Source organism: Lates calcarifer, linkage group LG12 (assembly GCF_001640805.2).
Source record: "Lates calcarifer isolate ASB-BC8 linkage group LG12, TLL_Latcal_v3, whole genome shotgun sequence".
NCBI classification, from domain to species: domain Eukaryota; kingdom Metazoa; phylum Chordata; class Actinopteri; family Centropomidae; genus Lates; species Lates calcarifer.
The window spans coordinates 6,437,716-6,453,120 of record NC_066844.1 but is presented as its reverse complement, the minus strand read 5'-3'; the positions used below and the strand labels follow the sequence as shown (position 1 = coordinate 6,453,120).

General features: G+C 41.4%; 1 protein-coding gene across 4 annotated transcripts in view; it reads left to right on the top strand.

Moving 5' to 3' along the window:
• LOC108888074 (membrane-associated guanylate kinase, WW and PDZ domain-containing protein 3) overlaps nucleotides 1-15,405 on the top strand; it is a 120,531-nt gene that overhangs the window by 43,326 nt on the left and 61,800 nt on the right. The gene's annotated exons all lie outside the window — the stretch shown is intronic.

The following is a 15,405-nucleotide window of genomic DNA, read 5'->3' as shown; positions in this document are numbered from 1 at the left end:
ATCTCAATTGGAATTGCAGAGAGTTCTTCAAGCATGTGTGCACAGGAAAACCACATTGATTTCATGATTAGCTGCGAATGTAGAATGTGGATTTAGCTTCCGTGAATGAATCAGATGTACAGCCGCGTATCTCGGTGGAGCGGTAAGAATGTCTCCGAACATATCAAGAGACACAACACCCACAGAATTAGGATCCATTAATCAGACTGAATAAATATGCAACAGGGGCTGCTGAAATGCAGCCTGCTCCCTGTCTGCCTAACAAGGCTGGCATCCTGCAGCTTCCCACTGAAAGAAAAGATATATCTTTTTCATTGGACAGAGCTCTGTGCAGCAGGCATCTGTACTGTTGCTCCCTTTTAGCCATCTCCCTCACTTCTTCCTGCCTGCCCTTGTCATTCTCTCTTATCTAATGCTGATGCATGCACTTGATCATTCATTCGCTCACTCCCACTCTCACTCGCTCACCAGCAGCATCAGTGACAATCAATAGTGAACTATTCTCATGTATTAGGTATTATGAAACGAGGATTATGTCTGTGTTTAGGTGCTCGGCTGTGCAGAAGAGCTGTTAGATGAACGCAATGGAAACTTGAATGAAAAGCATGAAATCATTATTATATTTCACATCTCAGATATTGTACATTGCAACTAACCATTTTGCAAAACCATGCTTCCATATAATATGAAAATTAATTACTGTAGCTGACTGCTGAAACTTGCTTGAGTCGTATCATCCATCACAGTGAACAAGTCTGTATTACAGTAGTCAAAGTTAATTTATCGTGACGTTTTGATATAGTCTGAGTGCAGGTTGCTTTTAAAAAAGTCTGTACTGCGTTCCCTGAAATATTACTGTAGTACCTTGACTACTTGATTGTGATGTATTACATAGCTCAAGTAAGTTTCAGGAGTCTGCCAAGTGATTTTCATACTGTGTGGATATTGGTGGAAATCACTAGATGCCTTGGAAGGTTGGAAATAAACTCAAGTCCATTAATCAGTTAGATCAGATGGTCCAAACCCCTGGGTTGTGAACTAGGTCTCAAATCATTTGCTACCACACTGTTAAGTAAGACGAAAAGATTCAGCAAAAAAAGCTGAATAATTTTCAAATAAATTTATAGACTCTTCAAGGTTATTTGTTTGATGATTACCTTGAGCTTGACCCAATCCATGGTCAGTTTTTCCTTATTAATTTATTAATTTAACACCTATTAACAGGTGAAAAAAAAGGTTGGGAACCCCTGAATTAATTGATTGATGGAGGCATAAGTGATTGCACTTTTGATAATTGATAAAACATGTAAGCAGTTTGTCAAAGACATAGATTGATTGTCTTTGGGTTTGGGTTTGACGGCTGGTGTTTTTTATATGTTTAGAATTAAAATATTTTTTATGTAAATCATGTTTAGTTGCAGCCTCTAAAACTGCATAAGCATGCATTTAAAAATGGTCAGCAAAATGTAAGCTGTACATAATTTGTATTTAAGGAGCTACAGTAAAACTTTGGTTTGATAGTTTAAAGTAACCGGCTCCTCTTTCCCTCTTTTAACCCCTCTCTGAAAACTTCTACTACTCATCCCACATTTCAAAAAAATGTGACCCATTTCTTATCAACTTATCTAGATGAATGAATTGAAATGAGCCTCAGAACAAGATGATGGGGCTTCATACCAAGCTCCGTTGCAGCCCTTCCTTCAGGCTACAGTGTGCAGATGATGCTTCCATAGATGCCAGTGACCGTTCTGCCCTTAATGTGCTAGTTGTCCAGACAGATAACAGTCATTCCACATCAGTTACATCTGTTTCAGCAATACTGAATCACAGATGCGACGTGGAGAGGTCCAGGGAGAGGTCACCACTGTGTAATAATAAATGTTAGATATGGCTTTAATTGCTGACATCACTCAAGGCAGTGTTAACCTGGTTAGAGGGAACGGTCATAAAGCAGATTCTGGGTTTCTTTCATACACCAGCCAATAAGGACTCGGTCTCCTGGGTGCTCCGAGGAATGCTCTCTCTCAGCCGCAGGGCTTTTCTGTGTTGAGGACTCCAAAACCTGTGTTATTGAAAAAGCTATCATCTACTCTCTCTGCCTCTGGAGTCTGAGTCACATGAAAACACATAAGCCTGGCTTTCCATGTAAATCACTGAGGATTACATTCAAAGTGACACAGTGGGATGATCAATATGCCTGTGTTGTCCTCCTCCCAACTATTTCACAACATGGCTCTTGTAGGTTCATCACTTCATATTCTCCAGAAAAAAACTGACCTACTTAAAGTTGACTCTGTATTCTCTCTCTCTTTTTTGTGAGGAAGAAGGGGAATCTGGGGGTGGGCAACTGCAGAGCTAATCTCTCATGCATTTGTGTTTCATATGCTGTCTCAAACTTGTAACTGACACAATTTCTTTAATGTGCACACGATGTGATATGCGCATGCCTCCAAATGAAATGAATCATGGTTAAACCAGCTGGTACTTTTTTTTACCTTCATACTGCACCTGCTTTCTTTTAGACAAAAAAAGCACATTTTCTTCACAAAATGTTTGTCTTTGACCACACTCACTTTGAAAATGAGCCAAGAGATCGTGTTCCTCTCTCGGAACGAGAGACGATAGTGGATGTGATTTTCTTTGTGCTTAACTGGAGCTGACTGATTTTGATCTATGCCATCATTGTTTCATCACATTCACCAGATGGGCAACCGCAGAGTAGAAACAGCAGCAGGCAGGTGACAGGAGCACCCATTAGGCTCCAATCCTCCTTGACTGTAGAGACACACTACAGCTTGAGGGACAGCACTGTCATTTGGGAACAAGATCATGTCATAATAAAGGAGCTTTTCTCAAAAAAAAAAAAAAAAAAAAATCACATTTTGACAGGGTTTTATTATGGTGCTGGATGTCCAACTCGCATGGAGACAAATTAAGATATAGGGTTATAAGAACGCTAATGCAGATGTGTATGCATTCAGTCCATCACAGTATAAAATAGAACAGAACCAGTTCATATATATGTCCATGTGTGTACATACCATATATACACAGACATTCATCCCTATTGTATATCCCATTCACTATGGCAGATGGAGCGAGTCTCACTATCTCCACAGACATCTTCCATAGGGAGGAACTGTGTGCACTGTGTGAAATCCAATGCATCCTCTGGCTGTGATGAATCAGACGGTGAAGAATGTGTTGGTCAGCCCAGAGACAACAGGTTTCAACCCTGCCCTGCATCACAACCACCACAGGGACAGTGAGCCATCCATCTACATTATGTTGCAATCACAATGGCTGAATGCTGAAGCCAGAGCAGAGATGCCTTAAGCAGCAGGTTCTCTAATGACTGGCTCCCAGAAATATGACTGTTGCTGTGAGTGAGGGTTGATTTCAATTGTCTTTGTGTTTCTGGAGATCCTGAAGCTCTGATTCATTAAGGATTAACTTCTTGAACCATTTTCTGCCCATTAAATTTCCTTTTTAAGTGGCTTTAAACTTAAAATTATCCTACATTTTATCTTATCTTAACACCAAATATAGGAAATAATTAATTGCAGCAAGTACCATTGTCAAGTTTCAAGCCAACACGGCAGCTGCAAAGTCAAAGTGTAAGGGTTCTGTTTTAATGAGTTAATCACAATGACCAGTACAAGCACTGGTGCTTTAATGTGCACCAGTGCTTCACACAGCAGTGATCTGTGTGAAGAAAGGACCAGGTTAATTAAGGTAAAATGTGGAGCATGTGATGATTAATAATAATAATCTCTTCATCTCGTCTTGTACCTTTTAAACAATTGTACTAATCACAGAGGCACACATGAACAGAATATCTCACCACAAATTGAGAAGAGAGTCCAGACCGGCTTGTCCTGGTAGCAAAATAATAATGCTCTCTGGGAGATGCAGAGTGGAGAGGTACGAATATACAGACCACAAATATGCAAACAAAAAGACTATCTGTATGCACCTTAGTTGCACTTTCATTTGTGGAGGTACTGAAAGACTGGTAACAATATTTTCACTTTCTGTTTTTGCAACAGTGTAGTCTGTAGCACAGTTTAATGATGCCAGTGAAATATCACTTTATAAATTGATGATATTATGATTTATCCTAATAATTGTGCTGATGATACTTGATCCGAAAGCACTTACTCTGTCTAAATTCTGTATCTGCTTGTTCTGCACTTCTTTGAGGCCATGTGATGTTTATATTCAGTGAAATGCCACAATTTCTGTGACTCCACCAAAAGTGTATCAAAAGATTTGAATGTAAAGTGATATATTCTTTGGATTAGGATTGCACAGTTTGCTTTTACAGTTATCAGCCCACATCTGGGTTTTACAAGGGGAAAAAAAAGGAGATTTTGGAGCATCTTTCCTTGACTGACAAGTACCTCAGCCTATCACAGCTGGCATTTGCCCCTGCACCCAAGATCTGCCAAGTGTTTTGCACATTTACATGTTCCAGGCTCTAGTAGACAGCAGCGAATCCAAAAAACCCAGGGTTATAAATATTCCCTCAGAAAACTGGTGGTCCGTGTTCCACCCTGACATCATCCACTCAGGCTGCTGCTGTCTGTACAGCAAACCCACACTTGACCATTACCCCACTCTGTTTTGCTTCAGCCTACCATACCTCATACCTGGTTCTGTCAGCCCCAACATTATTCCCCTGATGTGAAGGTTTGAGTTTGGAGGTTGTTCTGGGCCCAGTCAGCGAGAATGACCTCAGGCCGGACGTCAGTTGACCTTAACCTCTTCATGCAGGCATAGTCATTCCCTCCAGTGATGATGCCAAAACAATAAAAGTGCAGAGAGACCTGTAAATGTTTGGTGGCAAATTTGTGAATTTACAGGGTTCATTGCTTGTTAGTTGCGAGGTGAATGTGTGAAGTGCTGTTTCAGTTTAGTGAGCCATGACAGTATTCTTTTTTTTTTTTTTTTTTTTTGCTTAGTACAAATAGACACCACACATTTTGTTCTTGTCATTTCTCCATTTGTAGGAGACATTCTGCAAAAAAGTAATGGAGTCCCTGTGGAGACAGGCAGCCGATATGGCTCTCCTGTGGGGAGAGTTGTACTGGATAGATAATGTCACGGGCCACTGCTTAGAAAGGGGGGAGGGAGTGAAAAGGTGATCGAGATGGGAGGAAATGAGAGGCTGCAGGAGTGAGGGAGTGCAGGTAGTGACCAGAAAAAGAGAAAAAAAGAAGAGTGTGGAGTGTCAGTGAACATACATACATACATACATACATTGTACATTCACAAAAACTCTCACTGTCGTTTACTTGTCAAACATCCCACAGTGTTTGGGTGATGAGTATTAAATTAAGCAAAGCTGTGTCACATGCTGCCACATGCACAGAATATACTTATTAACCTTACTGTGCACTAATCGCCCTCTTGAAATAATTTTCTATCAAATCAGTGATGAGAGGATTTTCCTGTGAATGGAGGCATTTCTTTTTTTTTCAATCAAACATCTATTCTAAATTAAAGAACTCTTTCTGTTTAATATTGTTTGATATTGCACACCGCATATGCAGCTCAGTAGCATACTAGTGTTCATCTTGGATACTAAATTTCTCTTCTCTTCTTATTCTCCTCTTTTTTTATTCTATTCGTTGCCACTTATAAGGAAGCCCTGAATTCATCATAACAATTGTTAGTGAGTGAAGAAAAATGTGGGTGACAGGCGAGCAAGAAAGCTTTGATGACAATATTCGGCGCTCCTTTTGCACCTTGTGTGTGTGTGTGTTGTGTGGGTGCATGGATATGTATGTGTGCATGTGTATTAGTCCCAGGAGAGGCCTTGCAGCAGCTACACACCTCCCAAGGAGCACAGAGAAACGGGGGCGGCATGCATGTACTTGTTCTCTCTTTTTCACAAATGGGAAAAACATCACTCTACAGGTGACGCACACACACACACACACACACACACACACACACAGAGTACTGCCGCGCCTTACTGTAGTGGCAGTTAAAAGCGTAGCAGCGGTTGTGCGTGTGTGTGTGTGTGTGTGTGTATGAGTAAGTAGGTCATGCATCCAGAGTGAGAAAATAATAAATTCACATTCAACTTAAGTCACAGAAAATGACTTGGGATTCTATCCTCAGCTACGAGAAATGTTTTTCAATTACCACAAAGAGCGAGCTGCAGGACTCACTCAATGGGACAGCTTTGACGTTGTGCTTTTGTCTGTGCGCGGATGCATGTAGCTTTTTTTTGTATTTATCTTTGTACATGCATGTGGCGGTGTTGTAGCCTTGTATGTTTGGGGAATGAGTCAGCTGTCCTGACCAATGGTCGGGGCTTGTTTTTGGTTTCCAGGCACAGTTTCAGATACTCTGCAGGTGGTGGGGGGAGAGGGTATGAAGCTCTGATTTGACAGGCTCTATTTTCACATATAATGAGTTGCTGAAAATCAGAGATACACAGGGCTGAGTAGAGGAGACATCACAGAGTAGGCATTACCTTTTAAGACGTTTTAAGGACCAAAGCATATTGGAGCCTCAGTGTGTGTGTGTGTGTGGTGTGTGTGTGTGTGTGTGTGTGTGTGTGTGAAAGACAGCGAGAGGAAGAGCGTATGAGAGGAAGTCAGGCAAGGGCCATATAGTATCTTAATATTAGCACATTCTTCAATCTGCTTCTACTAATGGATGTGGGTCAGGCAAATAATCAATAGTGCAGCATACTATGATATGGTGAAATGTGTTATTGATACACTGGGACCGATGTTATTGTATGTTATCATATGATATTGTAGCAGAAAACATTCTCATTTGAACTCTGAACTCTTCTGCTTGCTGGCAGTTTAGCTTATTGCCACTTTATGGCTGTTTTGACATTTGAATAATGACTCACATGTTAATGTTGCTGAGTGTGCACTTAGCAGTTTGTTTAATCTCAGCTGTATGTCATGCTATAAAGCTGCAATGCTCTCTTTACATTTTTATTTCTCTATTTGTAACAGGTGCAGGTCTTGGCAAAGACAGACAGTGAAAATGCTCTGTTGAAAGTCATATTGATGTCATATAAGCAACATTACACTACTACCATTTCAATTATATAAATTCAATAATATGTCACAGACATGAAAATGTTTTTAACACTTCCCTTATTTGTTTCAAATTCTGTATAAACTAAATATAAATGAAGTTTAGAATGAAAATAAATGAAGAATTCTATTATTGATGGCCATTATGAACTTAATGGAGCACCGTGGCTGCAACACTGTGTGGACACCACACGTGTGCAAGCCACAGCTGTTCAGCGAGGTCTGTCACGCATAGGTAGAGGAAGTGTGTCCCAGGCATAGTCTCATTTTATCTGAAAGGCCAGGGCACCATAAAGATAGTGACAATACATACACATTCAGCATAAACAGAAAATAGTCACTGCACAAAAAAGACATTTAAATTTTCATAAATTATCCAAATGAATTAGATAAATGGTAAATGGACTGCACTTATATAGCGCTTTTCTAGTCATATTGACCACTCAAAGCGCTTCACACTACAGATCACATTCACCCATTCACACACATACAGCACTACTACGTATATATATATATATATATACCCTTTACAATTTGACTTGAAATCAGTGAGTGAAATCAGTGTGGACATAATGTATACTAATTACCATTCCTTAGGTACAGTGGCGCACAGTTTAACTATACCTAGTGATAAATACACACAGCTTCTTGCTGTGTGTATTTATCAAAGCTTCTTGCTGTGTGTATTTATCACTGTGTGGTTATGCATGGTCAGCCTTTACTACAGTGCAACATCACATCGCAGCTGGGTGTAGCCACCTGTGCAGCAGGACCCACCTGACCACACTTAATATCACACTTGTGTGCGGTCAGAGCACACAGCTTTACAGTGTCTATCTATCCTTCCTACTACCACCATGCATTTAGTGTGGAGGCGCTCTTATAGGAGCTATGTGTTTGGGCTCCACACACTGATCCTCACCAACATTCGAGCAGCTCAGTTTAAGTCTTACTGAGAGAGACAACTCTTACGAGTTTGAAGCTGCAGAGGAGCCTGACAGACCTGATATTCTGTGATCGGCAGGCTGAGCCATCCAGCTGGGTATGAAGCCTGAGATGTTCTATAAGTGACTGAGAATCGAGTGTTAAAGAGGAGCACCACTCAGCTGAGGTACTCAGTTTAGTTTTATGGCCATAGTAAAGATATTTTCACATTCACAAATGCTGAGGAAGCTGTCCTGGCCCATATAGGAATAAATTCTTAAATGGAGAAGTGTCCCTCATTATGGGAAGTGATGGAGAGAGAAAAAGACAGCCTGAAAAATTGTCATGTCTCACTTAGTGACAATACACTGTTAAATGAGTTTTCTCTGTCAAAACAGTTTATAGTATTGCTAGAAAATGCCTTGAGGCACTGCTGAATATATTCTGTGTGATTTTATGCAGTTCCTTTGTCAAGTTCACCCAGCAGCTATCTTACCTTAACAAGAACCAGTGTATGTTGACACTGATTCTGTTGTAACAATAGGCGCTCACTTTTTATTAAAATGCAGATGGTTTTGGCAAATAGCGGTTCAAGTTTTGTTTTAAAGTGTAGGCGAGGATTTCAATTAAAATACACCTAATAATTGTCTGCATAGCAGTAGTGGGAAATCAAATGACTGAAAAAGAATGTGTGTGGGAGAATGTTGAAAAAATGTCCTATGGTTGGGTATAAAAGCTTGGCTCCCGTAGCAATGCTCCAGGATTGTTAAAAAATAAAAATATAACATTACAAAGTTGGACAGTGGCATTCATTCTCCCACTGCTGCTGCTGCGACTGCTGCTTATGTTTCATAAATGTTGTTATTTATATTTTTTTTCTTTTCACTGGAGATATGTTTTTTAAGTAGATAGAGTTTTTCATGTGCTTGTTTAATTTTTAAGCTGCCAGTATGTGTGGAGCGATTCCATATGCTAGAAAATGATCAAAAATAGAACATTTTTCTAATGTAGTACTAAGTAAGTATATTCAGAAATGCCCTAAATGTGCACTATTTTCCTATATTAAAAAAACAGTTCTACATAAGGCCTGATGTATGGTTAAGCAAGGATGTTTTAAATTAGAGTGGTTTTTCAGACTGAATTATTGTTTGTATGAACCGTTTTGTCTCCATTCTGCAAGTTTTTATTGGCTCCATTCACTGGAAAGAGATATTTTTAGGCAAATCTGGTGCATTTTTGAGAATGCATTACACGCAGCTCTTTATGTCTCCTGGAGTCCATTTAATTAGAAAGAAAATCACACAGTTTTATTGCTTCCCTTTGTTCAAGTTTGATTCTCACTGAGTTATGATAAATGTTGTTTTGAGTGTGAGTCAATACCTCTGCGGTGAGCCAGATCAGCGTGTTCTGGTTGAGATATTTTTGGGGAGAGAAAGATTTTCTCTCAGCTTTTATCTATATTGTCCTCTGTGTTCTTAGGCAGACAGGTGTAATTGACTGAGAGCCCGCAGTGCTATACAGAAACCACATGCACAGTACTGTAAAAACTGTAAAAAGCTTTAAAAAATTTACCCACTTCACAATGAAGTGATAGACAAGATAGATAGATGTCTAGACAGAGAAATGTAGCATTGTACTGTTTTATTGTGAGCACCATATCTGCTACATAAAACCAGAATAAAATACTTGTTTTTGCATCTTGCCATAAACCACACATAACTCCTTTTGTCTTGTGTCGAATGGCACTTATTCTGTTCATCGGCAAAGAAAATGTCATGTGGAACGTGCAGGCTGTGGATCTCAGCCCATTTCAGCCAGTATCAGCCAGTTAACACCTTAGTCTGACTTAAAGGTCACCTCCTTTACAAATCTCCTCATACATATTCATCCCTGCTCCTCTTCAAGACTTTACTGAGCGAGAGCTTAAGCATTTCTTTTATCCCCTCATTCCTACCCCTTAACTGGAGGAAACCAGCCTCTAGTTCACATCCTCCTACTTCGGGGCCCTCTGCTCCTCAACTCAGCTCCTCAGTCAGCCATCTCCTCCAAGCGGGCTGAGTTGGCACCCTTGGATTGTAAAAAAGGCCCGTTTGGCCTTCAGGAAGAACAGAGTGAGGAAGACAGAGCTGAAAGTGGGCTGCTGAGCTAGCTGGCAAAGCTATCCACTTCTCTCTCTGCCTTCAACATTACTTTAGCACCGGCAAACTATCCCCTAATTAGTAACTAATCTATTATGGATGAACCTCTAATGGATCTGTAGAAATAACTACACGGCTGTCCCTGCGTGGGTGTTTGTGGGCATGTGTGCAGATACTTAGTCATGCAGTATCAACCACTCATGCACTGGTGGTTACGCGGCTACATGTGCATGCCCACATCTAATGCACGTGTGCATTATCATGTCTGCACGCATGTGGTTCCAAGCTGTTGGATATCGCCATCAGCGTTAGTATCTGGTGCTGCCCAGCTCATTAAAAGCACCCTGCACTCAAACCACAGGCAAGAACAGAACAGTAGTGGATAATCTCATGAAAAATGTAAGGGAGCAGCAGCCTTATCTCTTGGGCCCTGTGCTGGGGTGGTTTGTGCACTGCTCCAGCCCTTTGATGTAATCCATTGATCTCCCCTTGCTGACATGTTCTCCCAGGCCCATGGCTGCACCAGCCGGAGGGGTGATTAGCCTTATTAGTGTAATGGAGGAGAGTAAAGGGCTTTAGAGGTGGAAAGGATGGAGGAGAGAGTGAGGGAGAGGAGGGGAGGGATGTTTGGCCATTGCAGAAGATGATGATCAAGCTCTAGCCTGTAAGTTTCTCTGCCTGTAATCAACGCAAGGGAGCTGGAGAGAAAGGGAGGAGGCCAGCTGCAGCAACGCGAGCCGCTTTGTGACTGGGTTGGGTTAAAGTGCAGCACTGCAGTCCTTTGTTGTACTGCATGCTTCACTGCCGTGATTTATCGTCTGTCTCAGAGGATGAACGCTACTGTAGAATGCAGAATTGGTTTTGACTTTCAAGTAGGGGTCGGGGGGATTTGGCCACATTTATGCGGAAAACTATGATAAACACTGGAGCGCTGTAGGTTTTGGCTAAGCTGCCAGCTGGTGGTTCAGGGAGCAGCATGCTACAGCAGACATCGTTTAATATGAGGAGATAGGTCAGCAGCAGGAAACCAAATGAATGACAGTAGAACACCATAGGGGTTTGCTAGTGGACCTGTGGTGATGTCAGTGTTGAGTTCTGTTAAGGCATGTGGAGATGCATACATTGCATAAGGAAGCTGTTAAGCCAATTGGGGTAGATAATTTCAGACTGTAAATGTGTGTTTTTCTCCTTCAAGCAACTGCACAGTTTAAACCAAATAGTCTCCTCTGGTCCATGACAAGGCTAGCCACTCCTCTCTTTTGACTCTCCCATCATTCACTGCACAAGTACATAGACAATGACTGTGATTTACTGCCATGCATTACACTGGCAATCCAGCCAGGGAAGCTAGTCTTAGTGAATTCCATTGAAGTGCATTGGTTACAGTGAGGAAGCTGAGCGGTTCGATATCCCTGCTTTCCAGACGCCACTCTATCACACAGAGACGCTCCACCAGTCGCTGTGAAACTACACATCTGCCTCACTAAGGATAAGGTGGCCACAGACAGAGAGAGAGAGAGAGAGAGAGAGAGAGAGAGAGAGAGAGAAGGTCACGGTGGAAAGGAAGAGCAGAGAGGGGGTGGGGGGCAGTTTGCAGTCGTAACGAGAATAAACTGTCTGAAGGGGGTGGGAGAGTGCTGAAGTTTGACAGACAACCAAAGAGGAGTCACATCGTCCTTTTTCTCCTTTCTTCTGCTGTCATGTCCACCCTCTTCTTTCCCCGCCGCCATGTTTTTTGGCAGCTGCACGGGGCTTGACTACTTGTGTGTGTGTGTGTGTGTGCTCTGCGTCCTAAGAATGGACATGTCTGTGCCAAGAGGTGGGTGGGTGCGGGTGGGGGCGGGGCACTGGGCAGCAGAGGGACAGAGCTCATGTCTTGAGGAGTAAAGTAGCCTGTCGCTCACACCTTTAGCTTCCTCACCAAAGTCAGTCTCCAGCTAGATCAACCTTGTAGTCCAGCTCGGCACAAACCTGGCACCTCTGTCCAAACGCTGCACTGGTGTGAAAAAAGCTTTCACTACTGGTAACATCAAAACCTTGAATTTTGATATTATGTGTTGAAGGGCAATTATGTGTCATGAGAGATATGGCTGAAAACAATATCATGATATTAGTTAGAATAGTTTTCTGATATCTGTGTATATCAGTGAGGATACCTGTGAGGAACTTGAGCATTTCTTAGCAGGTGAACTCTCATTGCCGCCTTCAGGATGCTCTACCTGCCTCTAAAACAAATCATTACTCCATGTCTTATATGCCCTCTGCTATCTTCCTCGTCAGTTCCTCATAGTTTTTGTAATGCCTTCATGCACAACCCCATTACCTTTTGTATCCCTATAGATTGTTGTTCAGAGATATTTATGCTATGGTTATTTATAGCTGTATATTATAGTTATTTATTAATGTATTTATTACCAATTCCGCATATAGTTTTTCTAGCACTTCTCATGTGTAAAAAAGAAATCTAAGTTAGTATATTATTACTATTATTATTGCCTTGTTATGGCCGGAGGACACAAACACAAACACACACACCTGCCCTTTAGAAGAAGAATAAGCCAGTCTGGCCTGAATAAAACTAAAACCAACAACGACTCTTTGAAAATGGGAAAAAGAAATCCTTTCAACAAATTTTTTAGGCCTCAGTGTCATGCAGTTTTGCGAGAAACTTGGTTACAAGAAAAAAAAAAAAACCTCTCTTCACATTTAATATATAAAATACACTACATTCTGACCCCCTACTACTGTGTTCCCATTCAAAGTCTGTTTCCATGTCTGCTTCTTCCTCACAGCCACACATTCACGGCCGATGACACAGTGTGAGAATAAACAAGTCTTCTTCTTTCAGTTGTTTTCACTCTTTATCTTTGCCCAGTCATGCCCCCCTAACACACACACACACACACACGTCTTGTCGCCCATGTTGCTTTATCACCAATAGACCGTGAAGAGAGACCTTTTTTTTAATGAACACAGTAAACACTAACAGGATGACAGTCTGTCTCTGCTGGGGACCTTTTCTTTTTCCAGCAGGCTGTCAGACCCGCGCTGTATCACACCTCAATAATCTCAGGTCAATTGCTTTGACCATAGCACCTGCTGGCTGCAAGATTGCCTGCTATCATTTTAATGGATCGCCTCTCTAGATACACTTTAATTATGCTGTGCTCCTGACACACTGCACACAATGTCAGTCTTTTTAAATGGTTAAAGTGCAAGATAAGCAAGAAGTTGAAAAGAAACGCTCTTTCTTCCTTTTCCTCTTTAAATCTGCATCCAACCGATATCGCAGGGAGTAAATATTTGCTAAACCATGACATCTTGTTTCTTCTCCCACAGCTATTTTCTCAGGGTGGCCGGGCTCTTGCTGTGACAAGATGACATTCTGTGTCATGGCCCTGTAGCAGGCCACGATTTACACACACACTCATAGGACACCGACATGCAAAGGGCACATGCTGTGCACACACACTACATACATAGAAGAATGGGGATAGGGAAAATGCACAAACACAGATAAATCTTTGTCTTTGTGTGTGACTTTTTCAGCTCCCCAGCTCTAGACCAGCATCACATACCAGCTTCTAATACCACACACCCGCAAATGTCGGTGACACACATCGGACCCTGTGGCAACCCCATCTGTCTGCCAGCATCAGCACCACAGTGGACGAAACGCGGGTGGTCTTTGCTCTGAACTCAGTCGGTCTGTTCCTCCTCCTACTCGCCTCTTGTCCTTGCTGCCAGAGCGCTGAGAGACGCTTCAGTCCAACAAAGTGCACTGTCTCCACGCAGGAACACTGACTCACTTAGTTTTATTGTAAGCTAGTCTGTGTTTGTTGTTGGAGCCACAGCAGGGTAACATAAGTTCAAGTGGCAATAATCTGTTTTATTTATAAGCCTGGCAAATACACAGGAAGAAAGTCTGGAGATTTGATTTTAACAGTAGTGCCATTGTGTTCAGTATCTACTACCACTTTGCCTCTTTGTTTTATATTTATAAGACGGTTTACTGGATGTTTTTAATGCAGCACCATCAATGCTAAGTCAACTGTAAAAAGACAGAGGTCTGGTTTATGAGACGCGATATCTAATGAATCCTGAAGCCATTTACATGCTGTTGGGTAGTGAACAGAACAGGGCAGAGTAGTGCAGCTCTGTCTCAGAGGAAATTTACTGTTATAACAGCCAAGACAAACACTGAAGGGGCAGGATGTCTTGATAACAGCAGATCATCACTCCACCCTGAACTACCCTCCAAATCATTCAGCTGTATAGCCCGGCAACCATATTATTCCATGACAGAGTTTGCATGTTAGTGGTGGTGTGGAATAATGAGTGAATAATGCCAAAGTTGTGTTTTTTTGTTTTTTTTTGTAGAGGAGAAGAGTTGACATAAGGGAACAGTCTGTGTTGTGGTGATATGCTCTCATATCGTATTCTGCCTGCGCGAACGGCTGTCATCCAAGGCAGATCAGGAAGACTAATTCAAAGGGCTTATGCATGCTTAACAGCACGCTGCTTGGTTTTAGCAGTTTATTTACACACTGTATCTGTGTGCATAAAACTCTCTTTTTCTTTTTTCCAGCCGACCTTCTGACTGGAAGTAGTAGTAGGAAGGTAGTACTTTTAGTACTTTTTCACCATTTTTCAACCATTTTATATTGCTTTCTGAACTTTTTTTTCTAAATATAACTAAGGTTGAAAAAGGGCATTCACTTTTTAAATGTACACATTTTGAGTCTTTATCACATTTAAAACATTTTTCATAATGTAAATCTAAATCTTTTTGCAGGCCTGTCCCTGCAGAATACTGTTGAGCAGCAGCCACAACTGTGCCCGAGCTGCAAGCAGTGTCAAATATTTATTAGTAAAATAAAGTATGTGAAGCGCAAACTAAGTAGCAATCTGCCTTTTCTGGCTCATTAACACAACATGTTGCCTCCTTGCTAGCTCAACAAGATGCAAATCACACACTCCTCCAACCTTGTTTGCCAGATCATAGTGCAGCGCTCACTAAATTTAACAGAACCAAAGGAAAACAAGCAAACTCTGCATTACCCTTCAATATTCGTGAACCCCCATAGCGTGATTTTTTTTTTGGCCGTTTTGCCTGACTGGACTTCAGATTTTCAGTCTGCCATTTGTCATTTCCTCCTCTTGTCCACATTGCTAAGTAAAAATTACAAACTGAAATTAAAAGTTGTAGTTTAAAGTTAAGCATGATTAGTCATATCAGTAGTGAAAATGTTGTGTTCCTGAATCCCACACAC